This window comes from Pimephales promelas, chromosome 3 (assembly GCF_988280905.1).
Source record: "Pimephales promelas chromosome 3, fPimPro1.hap1.1, whole genome shotgun sequence".
Classification (NCBI taxonomy): Eukaryota; Metazoa; Chordata; class Actinopteri; order Cypriniformes; family Leuciscidae; genus Pimephales; species Pimephales promelas.
In genome coordinates this window covers 47105140-47112639 of record NC_142771.1, presented here as the reverse complement: position 1 = coordinate 47112639, position 7500 = coordinate 47105140, and the positions used below count along the sequence as shown (strand labels likewise).

The following is a 7500-nucleotide window of genomic DNA, read 5'->3' as shown; positions in this document are numbered from 1 at the left end:
TGCCAAAATTGGGCTATTTGAATGGTTAGAACATTAGGGTAGTAAACTACATAAAGCTTACAGCACCTGGTATTCCCAGGCGGTCTCCCATCCAAGTACTAACCAGGCCCGACCCTGCTTAGCTTCCGAGATCAGACGAGTTCGGGCGTTCTCAAGGTGGTATGGCAGTAAGCGAAATCTGCTGCCAAAATTGGGCTATTTGAATGGTTAGAACATTAGGGTAGTAAACTACATAAAGCTTACAGCACCTGGTATTCCCAGGCGGTCTCCCATCCAAGTACTAACCAGGCCCGACCCTGCTTAGCTTCCGAGATCAGACGAGTTCGGGCGTTCTCAAGGTGGTATGGCCGTAAGCGAAATCTGCTGCCAAAATTGGGCTATTTGAATGGTTAGAACATTAGGGTAGTAAACTACATAAAGCTTACAGCACCTGGTATTCCCAGGCGGTCTCCCATCCAAGTACTAACCAGGCCCGACCCTGCTTAGCTTCCGAGATCAGACGAGTTCGGGCGTTCTCAAGGTGGTATGGCCGTAAGCGAAATCTGCTGCCAAAATTGGGCTATTTGAATGGTTAGAACATTAGGGTAGTAAACTACATAAAGCTTACAGCACCTGGTATTCCCAGGCGGTCTCCCATCCAAGTACTAACCAGGCCCGACCCTGCTTAGCTTCCGAGATCAGACGAGTTCGGGCGTTCTCAAGGTGGTATGGCCGTAAGCGAAATCTGCTGCCAAAATTGGGCTATTTGAATGGTTAGAACATTAGGGTAGTAAACTACATAAAGCTTACAGCACCTGGTATTCCCAGGCGGTCTCCCATCCAAGTACTAACCAGGCCCGACCCTGCTTAGCTTCCGAGATCAGACGAGTTTGGGCGTTCTCAAGGTGGTATGGCCGTAAGCGAAATCTGCTGCCAAAATTGGGCTATTTGAATGGTTAGAACATTAGGGTAGTAAACTACATAAAGCTTACAGCACCTGGTATTCCCAGGCGGTCTCCCATCCAAGTGCTAACCAGGCCCGACCCTGCTTAGCTTCCGAGATCAGACGAGTTCGGGCGTTCTCAAGGTGGTATGGCCGTAAGCGAAATCTGCTGCCAAAATTGGGCTATTTGAATGGTTAGAACATTAGGGTAGTAAACTACATAAAGCTTACAGCACCTGGTATTCCCAGGCGGTCTCCCATCCAAGTACTAACCAGGCCCGACCCTGCTTAGCTTCCGAGATCAGACGAGTTCGGGCGTTCTCAAGGTGGTATGGCCGTAAGCGAAATCTGCTGCCAAAATTGGGCTATTTGAATGGTTAGAACATTAGGGTAGTAAACTACATAAAGCTTACAGCACCTGGTATTCCCAGGCGGTCTCCCATCCAAGTACTAACCAGGCCCGACCCTGCTTAGCTTCCGAGATCAGACGAGTTCGGGCGTTCTCAAGGTGGTATGGCCGTAAGCGAAATCTGCTGCCAAAATTGGGCTATTTGAATGGTTAGAACATTAGGGTAGTAAACTACATAAAGCTTACAGCACCTGGTATTCCCAGGCGGTCTCCCATCCAAGTACTAACCAGGCCCGACCCTGCTTAGCTTCCGAGATCAGACGAGTTCGGGCGTTCTCAAGGTGGTATGGCCGTAAGCGAAATCTGCTGCCAAAATTGGGCTATTTGAATGGTTAGAACATTAGGGTAGTAAACTACATAAAGCTTACAGCACCTGGTATTCCCAGGCGGTCTCCCATCCAAGTACTAACCAGGCCCGACCCTGCTTAGCTTCCGAGATCAGACGAGTTCGGGCGTTCTCAAGGTGGTATGGCCGTAAGCGAAATCTGCTGCCAAAATTGGGCTATTTGAATGGTTAGAACATTAGGGTAGTAAACTACATAAAGCTTACAGCACCTGGTATTCCCAGGCGGTCTCCCATCCAAGTACTAACCAGGCCCGACCCTGCTTAGCTTCCGAGATCAGACGAGTTCGGGCGTTCTCAAGGTGGTATGGCCGTAAGCGAAATCTGCTGCCAAAATTGGGCTATTTGAATGGTTAGAACATTAGGGTAGTAAACTACATAAAGCTTACAGCACCTGGTATTCCCAGGCGGTCTCCCATCCAAGTACTAACCAGGCCCGACCCTGCTTAGCTTCCGAGATCAGACGAGTTCGGGCGTTCTCAAGGTGGTATGGCCGTAAGCGAAATCTGCTGCCAAAATTGGGCTATTTGAATGGTTAGAACATTAGGGTAGTAAACTACATAAAGCTTACAGCACCTGGTATTCCCAGGCGGTCTCCCATCCAAGTACTAACCAGGCCCGACCCTGCTTAGCTTCCGAGATCAGATGAGTTCGGGCGTTCTCAAGGTGGTATGGCCGTAAGCGAAATCTGCTGCCAAAATTGGGCTATTTGAATGGTTAGAACATTAGGGTAGTAAACTACATAAAGCTTACAGCACCTGGTATTCCCAGGCGGTCTCCCATCCAAGTACTAACCAGGCCCGACCCTGCTTAGCTTCCGAGATCAGACGAGTTCGGGCGTTCTCAAGGTGGTATGGCCGTAAGCGAAATCTGCTGCCAAAATTGGGCTATTTGAATGGTTAGAACATTAGGGTAGTAAACTACATAAAGCTTACAGCACCTGGTATTCCCAGGCGGTCTCCCATCCAAGTACTAACCAGGCCCGACCCTGCTTAGCTTCCGAGATCAGACGAGTTCGGGCGTTCTCAAGGTGGTATGGCCGTAAGCGAAATCTGCAGCCAAAATTGGGCTATTTGAAGAAGAAAAAAAAGAGACTCTTTCAGGCTTTCTGAAGAAACTGAGAGACTATTTCAGGAATTTTGAGGGGAAAAAAGACAATTTAGGATTTTTGAAACATTTCATTGACTCTTTTTTTTTTTTTTTTTAAACAATAAAGCTTACAGCACCTGGTATTCCCAGGCGGTCTCCCATCCAAGTACTAACCAGGCCCGACCCTGCTTAGCTTCCGAGATCAGACAAGTTCGGGCGTTCTCAAGGTGGTATGGCCGTAAGCGAAATCTGCTGCCAAAATTGGGCTATTTGAATGGTTAGAACATTAGGGTAGTAAACTACATAAAGCTTACAGCACCTGGTATTCCCAGGCGGTCTCCCATCCAAGTACTAACCATGCCCGACCCTGCTTAGCTTCCGAGATCAGACGAGTTCGGGCGTTCTCAAGGTGGTATGGCCGTAAGCGAAATCTGCTGCCAAAATTGGGCTATTTGAATGGTTAGAACATTAGGGTAGTAAACTACATAAAGCCTACAGCACCTGGTATTCCCAGGCTGTCTCCCATCCAAGTACTAACCAGGCCCGACCCTGCTTAGCTTCCGAGATCAGACGAGTTCGGGCGTTCTCAAGGTGGTATGGCCGTAAGCGAAATCTGCTGCCAAAATTGGGCTATTTGAATGGTTAGAACATTAGGGTAGTAAACTACATAAAGCTTACAGCACCTGGTATTCCCAGGCGGTCTCCCATCCAAGTACTAACCAGGCCCGACCCTGCTTAGCTTCCGAGATCAGACGAGTTCGGGCGTTCTCAAGGTGGTATGGCCGTAAGCGAAATCTGCTGCCAAAATTGGGCTATTTGAATGGTTAGAACATTAGGGTAGTAAACTACATAAAGCTTACAGCACCTGGTATTCCCAGGCGGTCTCCCATCCAAGTACTAACCAGGCCCAACCCTGCTTAGCTTCCGAGATCAGACGAGTTCGGGCGTTCTCAAGGTGGTATGGCCGTAAGCGAAATCTGCTGCCAAAATTGGGCTATTTGAAGAAGAAAAAAAAGAAACTCTTTCAGGCTTTCTGAAGAAACTGAGAGACTATTTCAGGAATTTTGAGGGGAAAAAAGACAATTTAGGATTTTTGAAACATTTCATTGACTCTTTTTTTTTTTTTTTTTTTTAAACAATAAAGCTTACAGCACCTGGTATTCCCAGGCGGTCTCCCATCCAAGTACTAACCAGGCCCGACCCTGCTTAGCTTCCGAGATCAGACGAGTTCGGGCGTTCTCAAGGTGGTATGGCCGTAAGCGAAATCTGCTGCCAAAATTGGGCTATTTGAATGGTTAGAACATTAGGGTTGTAAACTACATAAAGCTTACAGCACCTGGTATTCCCAGGCGGTCTCCCATCCAAGTACTAACCAGGCCCGACCCTGCTTAGCTTCCGAGATCAGACGAGTTCGGGCGTTCTCAAGGTGGTATGGCCGTAAGCGAAATCTGCTGCCAAAATTGGGCTATTTGAATGGTTAGAACATTAGGGTAGTAAACTACATAAAGCTTACAGCACCTGGTATTCCCAGGCGGTCTCCCATCCAAGTACTAACCAGGCCCGACCCTGCTTAGCTTCCGAGATCAGACGAGTTCGGGCGTTCTCAAGGTGGTATGGCCGTAAGCGAAATCTGCTGCCAAAATTGGGCTATTTGAATGGTTAGAACATTAGGGTAGTAAACTACATAAAGCTTACAGCACCTGGTATTCCCAGGCGGTCTCCCATCCAAGTACTAACCAGGCCCGACCCTGCTTAGCTTCCGAGATCAGACGAGTTCGGGCGTTCTCAAGGTGGTATGGCCGTAAGCGAAATCTGCTGCCAAAATTGGGCTATTTGAATGGTTAGAACATTAGGGTAGTAAACTACATAAAGCTTACAGCACCTGGTATTCCCAGGCGGTCTCCCATCCAAGTACTAACCAGGCCCGACCCTGCTTAGCTTCCGAGATCAGACGAGTTCGGGCGTTCTCAAGGTGGTATGGCCGTAAGCGAAATTTGCTGCCAAAATTGGGCTATTTGAAGAAGAAAAAAAAGAGACTCTTTCAGGCTTTCTGAAGAAACTGAGAGACTATTTCAGGAATTTTGAGGGGAAAAAAGACAATTTAGGATTTTTGAAACATTTCATTGACTCTTTTTTTTTTTTTTTTTTTTTAAACAATAAAGCTTACAGCACCTGGTATTCCCAGGCGGTCTCCCATCCAAGTACTAACCAGGCCCGACCCTGCTTAGCTTCCGAGATCAGACGAGTTCGGGCGTTCTCAAGGTGGTATGGCCGTAAGCGAAATCTGCTGCCAAAATTGGGCTATTTGAATGGTTAGAACATTAGGGTAGTAAACTACATAAAGCTTACAGCACCTGGTATTCCCAGGCGGTCTCCCATCCAAGTACTAACCAGGCCCGACCCTGCTTAGCTTCCGAGATCAGACGAGTTCGGGCGTTCTCAAGGTGGTATGGCCGTAAGCGAAATCTGCTGCCAAAATTGGGCTATTTGAATGGTTAGAACATTAGGGTAGTAAACTACATAAAGCTTACAGCACCTGGTATTCCCAGGCGGTCTCCCATCCAAGTACTAACCAGGCCCGACCCTGCTTAGCTTCCGAGATCAGACGAGTTCGGGCGTTCTCAAGGTGGTATGGCCGTAAGCGAAATCTGCTGCCAAAATTGGGCTATTTGAATGGTTAGAACATTAGGGTAGTAAACTACATAAAGCTTACAGCACCTGGTATTCCCAGGCGGTCTCCCATCCAAGTACTAACCAGGCCCGACCCTGCTTAGCTTCCGAGATCAGACGAGTTCGGGCGTTCTCAAGGTGGTATGGCCGTAAGCGAAATCTGCTGCCAAAATTGGGCTATTTGAATGGTTAGAACATTAGGGTAGTAAACTACATAAAGCTTACAGCACCTGGTATTCCCAGGCGGTCTCCCATCCAAGTACTAACCAGGCCCGACCCTGCTTAGCTTCCGAGATCAGACGAGTTCGGGCGTTCTCAAGGTGGTATGGCCGTAAGCGAAATCTGCTGCCAAAATTGGGCTATTTGAACGGTTAGAACATTAGGGTAGTAAACTACATAAAGCTAACAGCACCTGGTATTCCCAGGCGGTCTCCCATCCAAGTACTAACCAGGCCCGACCCTGCTTAGCTTCCGAGATCAGACGAGTTCGGGCGTTCTCAAGGTGGTATGGCCGTAAGCGAAATCTGCTGCCAAAATTGGGCTATTTGAATGGTTAGAACATTAGGGTAGTAAACTACATAAAGCTTACAGCACCTGGTATTCCCAGGCGGTCTCCCATCCAAGTACTAACCAGGCCCGACCCTGCTTAGCTTCCGAGATCAGACGAGTTCGGGCGTTCTCAAGGTGGTATGGCCGTAAGCGAAATCTGCAGCCAAAATTGGGCTATTTGAAGAAGAAAAAAAAGAGACTCTTTCAGGCTTTCTGAAGAAACTGAGAGACTATTTCAGGAATTTTGAGGGGAAAAAAGACAATTTAGGATTTTTGAAACATTTCATTGACTCTTTTTTTTTTTTTTTTTTAAACAATAAAGCTTACAGCACCTGGTATTCCCAGGCGGTCTCCCATCCAAGTACTAACCAGGCCCGACCCTGCTTAGCTTCCGAGATCAGACGAGTTCGGGCGTTCTCAAGGTGGTATGGCCGTAAGCGAAATCTGCTGCCAAAATTGGGCTATTTGAATGGTTAGAACATTAGGGTAGTAAACTACATAAAGCTTACAGCACCTGGTATTCCCAGGCGGTCTCCCATCCAAGTACTAACCAGGCCCGACCCTGCTTAGCTTCCGAGATCAGACGAGTTCGGGCGTTCTCAAGGTGGTATGGCCGTAAGCTAAATCTGCTGCCAAAATTGGGCTATTTGAATGGTTAGAACATTAGGGTAGTAAACTACATAAAGCTTACAGCACCTGGTATTCCCAGGCGGTCTCCCATCCAAGTACTAACCAGGCCCGACCCTGCTTAGCTTCCGAGATCAGACGAGTTCGGGCGTTCTCAAGGTGGTATGGCCGTAAGCGAAATCTGCTGCCAAAATTGGGCTATTTGAATGGTTAGAACATTAGGGTAGTAAACTACATAAAGCTTACAGCACCTGGTATTCCCAGGCGGTCTCCCATCCAAGTACTAACCAGGCCCGACCCTGCTTAGCTTCCGAGATCAGACGAGTTCGGGCGTTCTCAAGGTGGTATGGCCGTAAGCGAAATCTGCAGCCAAAATTGGGCTATTTGAATGGTTAGAACATTAGGGTAGTAAACTACATAAAGCTTACAGCACCTGGTATTCCCAGGCGGTCTCCCATCCAAGTACTAACCAGGCCCGACCCTGCTTAGCTTCCGAGATCAGACGAGTTCGGGCGTTCTCAAGGTGGTATGGCCGTAAGCGAAATCTGCAGCCAAAATTGGGCTATTTGAAGAAGAAAAAAAAGAGACTCTTTCAGGCTTTCTGAAGAAACTGAGAGACTATTTCAGGAATTTTGAGGGGAAAAAAGACAATTTAGGATTTTTGAAACATTTCATTGACTCTTTTTTTTTTTTTTTTTTTTAAACAATAAAGCTTACAGCACCTGGTATTCCCAGGCGGTCTCCCATCCAAGTACTAACCAGGCCCGACCCTGCTTAGCTTCCGAGATCAGACGAGTTCGGGCGTTCTCAAGGTGGTATGGCCGTAAGCGAAATCTGCTGCCAAAATTGGGCTATTTGAATGGTTAGAACATTAGGGTAGTAAACTACATA

At 47.5% G+C, this 7500-nt stretch overlaps 38 non-coding genes across 38 annotated transcripts; all 38 read right to left on the bottom strand.

Annotated features, from left to right (window-relative positions):
* Positions 1 to 54: 54 nt before the first annotated feature.
* Positions 55 to 173, bottom strand: LOC148993747 (5S ribosomal RNA). The gene has a single exon (XR_016162436.1). It is a non-coding gene; the product is annotated as a 5S ribosomal RNA (ribosomal RNA).
* A 63-nt stretch (positions 174 to 236) lies between these two features.
* LOC148993746 (5S ribosomal RNA) lies at positions 237 to 355 on the bottom strand. Its single transcript, XR_016159395.1, has one exon. It is a non-coding gene; the product is annotated as a 5S ribosomal RNA (ribosomal RNA).
* Positions 356 to 418: 63 nt separating this feature from the next.
* On the bottom strand, positions 419 to 537 carry LOC148993745 (5S ribosomal RNA). Its single transcript, XR_016159394.1, has one exon. It is a non-coding gene; the product is annotated as a 5S ribosomal RNA (ribosomal RNA).
* Positions 538 to 600: 63 nt separating this feature from the next.
* On the bottom strand, positions 601 to 719 carry LOC148993744 (5S ribosomal RNA). The gene has a single exon (XR_016159393.1). It is a non-coding gene; the product is annotated as a 5S ribosomal RNA (ribosomal RNA).
* Positions 720 to 782: 63 nt separating this feature from the next.
* On the bottom strand, positions 783 to 901 carry LOC148993743 (5S ribosomal RNA). Its single transcript, XR_016163285.1, has one exon. It is a non-coding gene; the product is annotated as a 5S ribosomal RNA (ribosomal RNA).
* Positions 902 to 964: 63 nt separating this feature from the next.
* LOC148993742 (5S ribosomal RNA) lies at positions 965 to 1083 on the bottom strand. Its single transcript, XR_016163381.1, has one exon. It is a non-coding gene; the product is annotated as a 5S ribosomal RNA (ribosomal RNA).
* Positions 1084 to 1146: 63 nt separating this feature from the next.
* LOC148993741 (5S ribosomal RNA) lies at positions 1147 to 1265 on the bottom strand. Its single transcript, XR_016159392.1, has one exon. It is a non-coding gene; the product is annotated as a 5S ribosomal RNA (ribosomal RNA).
* Positions 1266 to 1328: 63 nt separating this feature from the next.
* LOC148993740 (5S ribosomal RNA) lies at positions 1329 to 1447 on the bottom strand. Its single transcript, XR_016159391.1, has one exon. It is a non-coding gene; the product is annotated as a 5S ribosomal RNA (ribosomal RNA).
* A 63-nt stretch (positions 1448 to 1510) lies between these two features.
* Positions 1511 to 1629, bottom strand: LOC148993739 (5S ribosomal RNA). The gene has a single exon (XR_016159390.1). It is a non-coding gene; the product is annotated as a 5S ribosomal RNA (ribosomal RNA).
* A 63-nt stretch (positions 1630 to 1692) lies between these two features.
* Positions 1693 to 1811, bottom strand: LOC148993738 (5S ribosomal RNA). Its single transcript, XR_016159388.1, has one exon. It is a non-coding gene; the product is annotated as a 5S ribosomal RNA (ribosomal RNA).
* A 63-nt stretch (positions 1812 to 1874) lies between these two features.
* On the bottom strand, positions 1875 to 1993 carry LOC148993737 (5S ribosomal RNA). Its single transcript, XR_016159387.1, has one exon. It is a non-coding gene; the product is annotated as a 5S ribosomal RNA (ribosomal RNA).
* Positions 1994 to 2056: 63 nt separating this feature from the next.
* On the bottom strand, positions 2057 to 2175 carry LOC148993736 (5S ribosomal RNA). The gene has a single exon (XR_016159386.1). It is a non-coding gene; the product is annotated as a 5S ribosomal RNA (ribosomal RNA).
* A 63-nt stretch (positions 2176 to 2238) lies between these two features.
* On the bottom strand, positions 2239 to 2357 carry LOC148993735 (5S ribosomal RNA). Its single transcript, XR_016166670.1, has one exon. It is a non-coding gene; the product is annotated as a 5S ribosomal RNA (ribosomal RNA).
* Positions 2358 to 2420: 63 nt separating this feature from the next.
* On the bottom strand, positions 2421 to 2539 carry LOC148993734 (5S ribosomal RNA). The gene has a single exon (XR_016159385.1). It is a non-coding gene; the product is annotated as a 5S ribosomal RNA (ribosomal RNA).
* A 63-nt stretch (positions 2540 to 2602) lies between these two features.
* LOC148993733 (5S ribosomal RNA) lies at positions 2603 to 2721 on the bottom strand. The gene has a single exon (XR_016159384.1). It is a non-coding gene; the product is annotated as a 5S ribosomal RNA (ribosomal RNA).
* A 167-nt stretch (positions 2722 to 2888) lies between these two features.
* On the bottom strand, positions 2889 to 3007 carry LOC148993732 (5S ribosomal RNA). Its single transcript, XR_016162479.1, has one exon. It is a non-coding gene; the product is annotated as a 5S ribosomal RNA (ribosomal RNA).
* A 63-nt stretch (positions 3008 to 3070) lies between these two features.
* LOC148993731 (5S ribosomal RNA) lies at positions 3071 to 3189 on the bottom strand. Its single transcript, XR_016163326.1, has one exon. It is a non-coding gene; the product is annotated as a 5S ribosomal RNA (ribosomal RNA).
* A 63-nt stretch (positions 3190 to 3252) lies between these two features.
* Positions 3253 to 3371, bottom strand: LOC148993730 (5S ribosomal RNA). Its single transcript, XR_016163966.1, has one exon. It is a non-coding gene; the product is annotated as a 5S ribosomal RNA (ribosomal RNA).
* Positions 3372 to 3434: 63 nt separating this feature from the next.
* On the bottom strand, positions 3435 to 3553 carry LOC148993729 (5S ribosomal RNA). The gene has a single exon (XR_016159383.1). It is a non-coding gene; the product is annotated as a 5S ribosomal RNA (ribosomal RNA).
* Positions 3554 to 3616: 63 nt separating this feature from the next.
* Positions 3617 to 3735, bottom strand: LOC148993728 (5S ribosomal RNA). The gene has a single exon (XR_016166858.1). It is a non-coding gene; the product is annotated as a 5S ribosomal RNA (ribosomal RNA).
* Positions 3736 to 3905: 170 nt separating this feature from the next.
* On the bottom strand, positions 3906 to 4024 carry LOC148993727 (5S ribosomal RNA). Its single transcript, XR_016159382.1, has one exon. It is a non-coding gene; the product is annotated as a 5S ribosomal RNA (ribosomal RNA).
* A 63-nt stretch (positions 4025 to 4087) lies between these two features.
* Positions 4088 to 4206, bottom strand: LOC148993726 (5S ribosomal RNA). Its single transcript, XR_016159381.1, has one exon. It is a non-coding gene; the product is annotated as a 5S ribosomal RNA (ribosomal RNA).
* A 63-nt stretch (positions 4207 to 4269) lies between these two features.
* Positions 4270 to 4388, bottom strand: LOC148993725 (5S ribosomal RNA). The gene has a single exon (XR_016159380.1). It is a non-coding gene; the product is annotated as a 5S ribosomal RNA (ribosomal RNA).
* Positions 4389 to 4451: 63 nt separating this feature from the next.
* LOC148993724 (5S ribosomal RNA) lies at positions 4452 to 4570 on the bottom strand. The gene has a single exon (XR_016159379.1). It is a non-coding gene; the product is annotated as a 5S ribosomal RNA (ribosomal RNA).
* A 63-nt stretch (positions 4571 to 4633) lies between these two features.
* LOC148993723 (5S ribosomal RNA) lies at positions 4634 to 4752 on the bottom strand. Its single transcript, XR_016159377.1, has one exon. It is a non-coding gene; the product is annotated as a 5S ribosomal RNA (ribosomal RNA).
* Positions 4753 to 4923: 171 nt separating this feature from the next.
* Positions 4924 to 5042, bottom strand: LOC148993722 (5S ribosomal RNA). Its single transcript, XR_016159376.1, has one exon. It is a non-coding gene; the product is annotated as a 5S ribosomal RNA (ribosomal RNA).
* Positions 5043 to 5105: 63 nt separating this feature from the next.
* LOC148993721 (5S ribosomal RNA) lies at positions 5106 to 5224 on the bottom strand. Its single transcript, XR_016159375.1, has one exon. It is a non-coding gene; the product is annotated as a 5S ribosomal RNA (ribosomal RNA).
* Positions 5225 to 5287: 63 nt separating this feature from the next.
* LOC148993720 (5S ribosomal RNA) lies at positions 5288 to 5406 on the bottom strand. Its single transcript, XR_016159374.1, has one exon. It is a non-coding gene; the product is annotated as a 5S ribosomal RNA (ribosomal RNA).
* A 63-nt stretch (positions 5407 to 5469) lies between these two features.
* LOC148993719 (5S ribosomal RNA) lies at positions 5470 to 5588 on the bottom strand. Its single transcript, XR_016159373.1, has one exon. It is a non-coding gene; the product is annotated as a 5S ribosomal RNA (ribosomal RNA).
* Positions 5589 to 5651: 63 nt separating this feature from the next.
* LOC148993718 (5S ribosomal RNA) lies at positions 5652 to 5770 on the bottom strand. Its single transcript, XR_016159372.1, has one exon. It is a non-coding gene; the product is annotated as a 5S ribosomal RNA (ribosomal RNA).
* A 63-nt stretch (positions 5771 to 5833) lies between these two features.
* Positions 5834 to 5952, bottom strand: LOC148993717 (5S ribosomal RNA). The gene has a single exon (XR_016162025.1). It is a non-coding gene; the product is annotated as a 5S ribosomal RNA (ribosomal RNA).
* Positions 5953 to 6015: 63 nt separating this feature from the next.
* LOC148993716 (5S ribosomal RNA) lies at positions 6016 to 6134 on the bottom strand. The gene has a single exon (XR_016159371.1). It is a non-coding gene; the product is annotated as a 5S ribosomal RNA (ribosomal RNA).
* A 168-nt stretch (positions 6135 to 6302) lies between these two features.
* Positions 6303 to 6421, bottom strand: LOC148993715 (5S ribosomal RNA). The gene has a single exon (XR_016159370.1). It is a non-coding gene; the product is annotated as a 5S ribosomal RNA (ribosomal RNA).
* A 63-nt stretch (positions 6422 to 6484) lies between these two features.
* LOC148993714 (5S ribosomal RNA) lies at positions 6485 to 6603 on the bottom strand. The gene has a single exon (XR_016159369.1). It is a non-coding gene; the product is annotated as a 5S ribosomal RNA (ribosomal RNA).
* A 63-nt stretch (positions 6604 to 6666) lies between these two features.
* LOC148993713 (5S ribosomal RNA) lies at positions 6667 to 6785 on the bottom strand. The gene has a single exon (XR_016159368.1). It is a non-coding gene; the product is annotated as a 5S ribosomal RNA (ribosomal RNA).
* Positions 6786 to 6848: 63 nt separating this feature from the next.
* On the bottom strand, positions 6849 to 6967 carry LOC148993712 (5S ribosomal RNA). The gene has a single exon (XR_016159366.1). It is a non-coding gene; the product is annotated as a 5S ribosomal RNA (ribosomal RNA).
* A 63-nt stretch (positions 6968 to 7030) lies between these two features.
* LOC148993711 (5S ribosomal RNA) lies at positions 7031 to 7149 on the bottom strand. Its single transcript, XR_016159365.1, has one exon. It is a non-coding gene; the product is annotated as a 5S ribosomal RNA (ribosomal RNA).
* Positions 7150 to 7319: 170 nt separating this feature from the next.
* Positions 7320 to 7438, bottom strand: LOC148993710 (5S ribosomal RNA). Its single transcript, XR_016159364.1, has one exon. It is a non-coding gene; the product is annotated as a 5S ribosomal RNA (ribosomal RNA).
* Between the last annotated feature and the right edge of the window lie 62 nt (positions 7439 to 7500).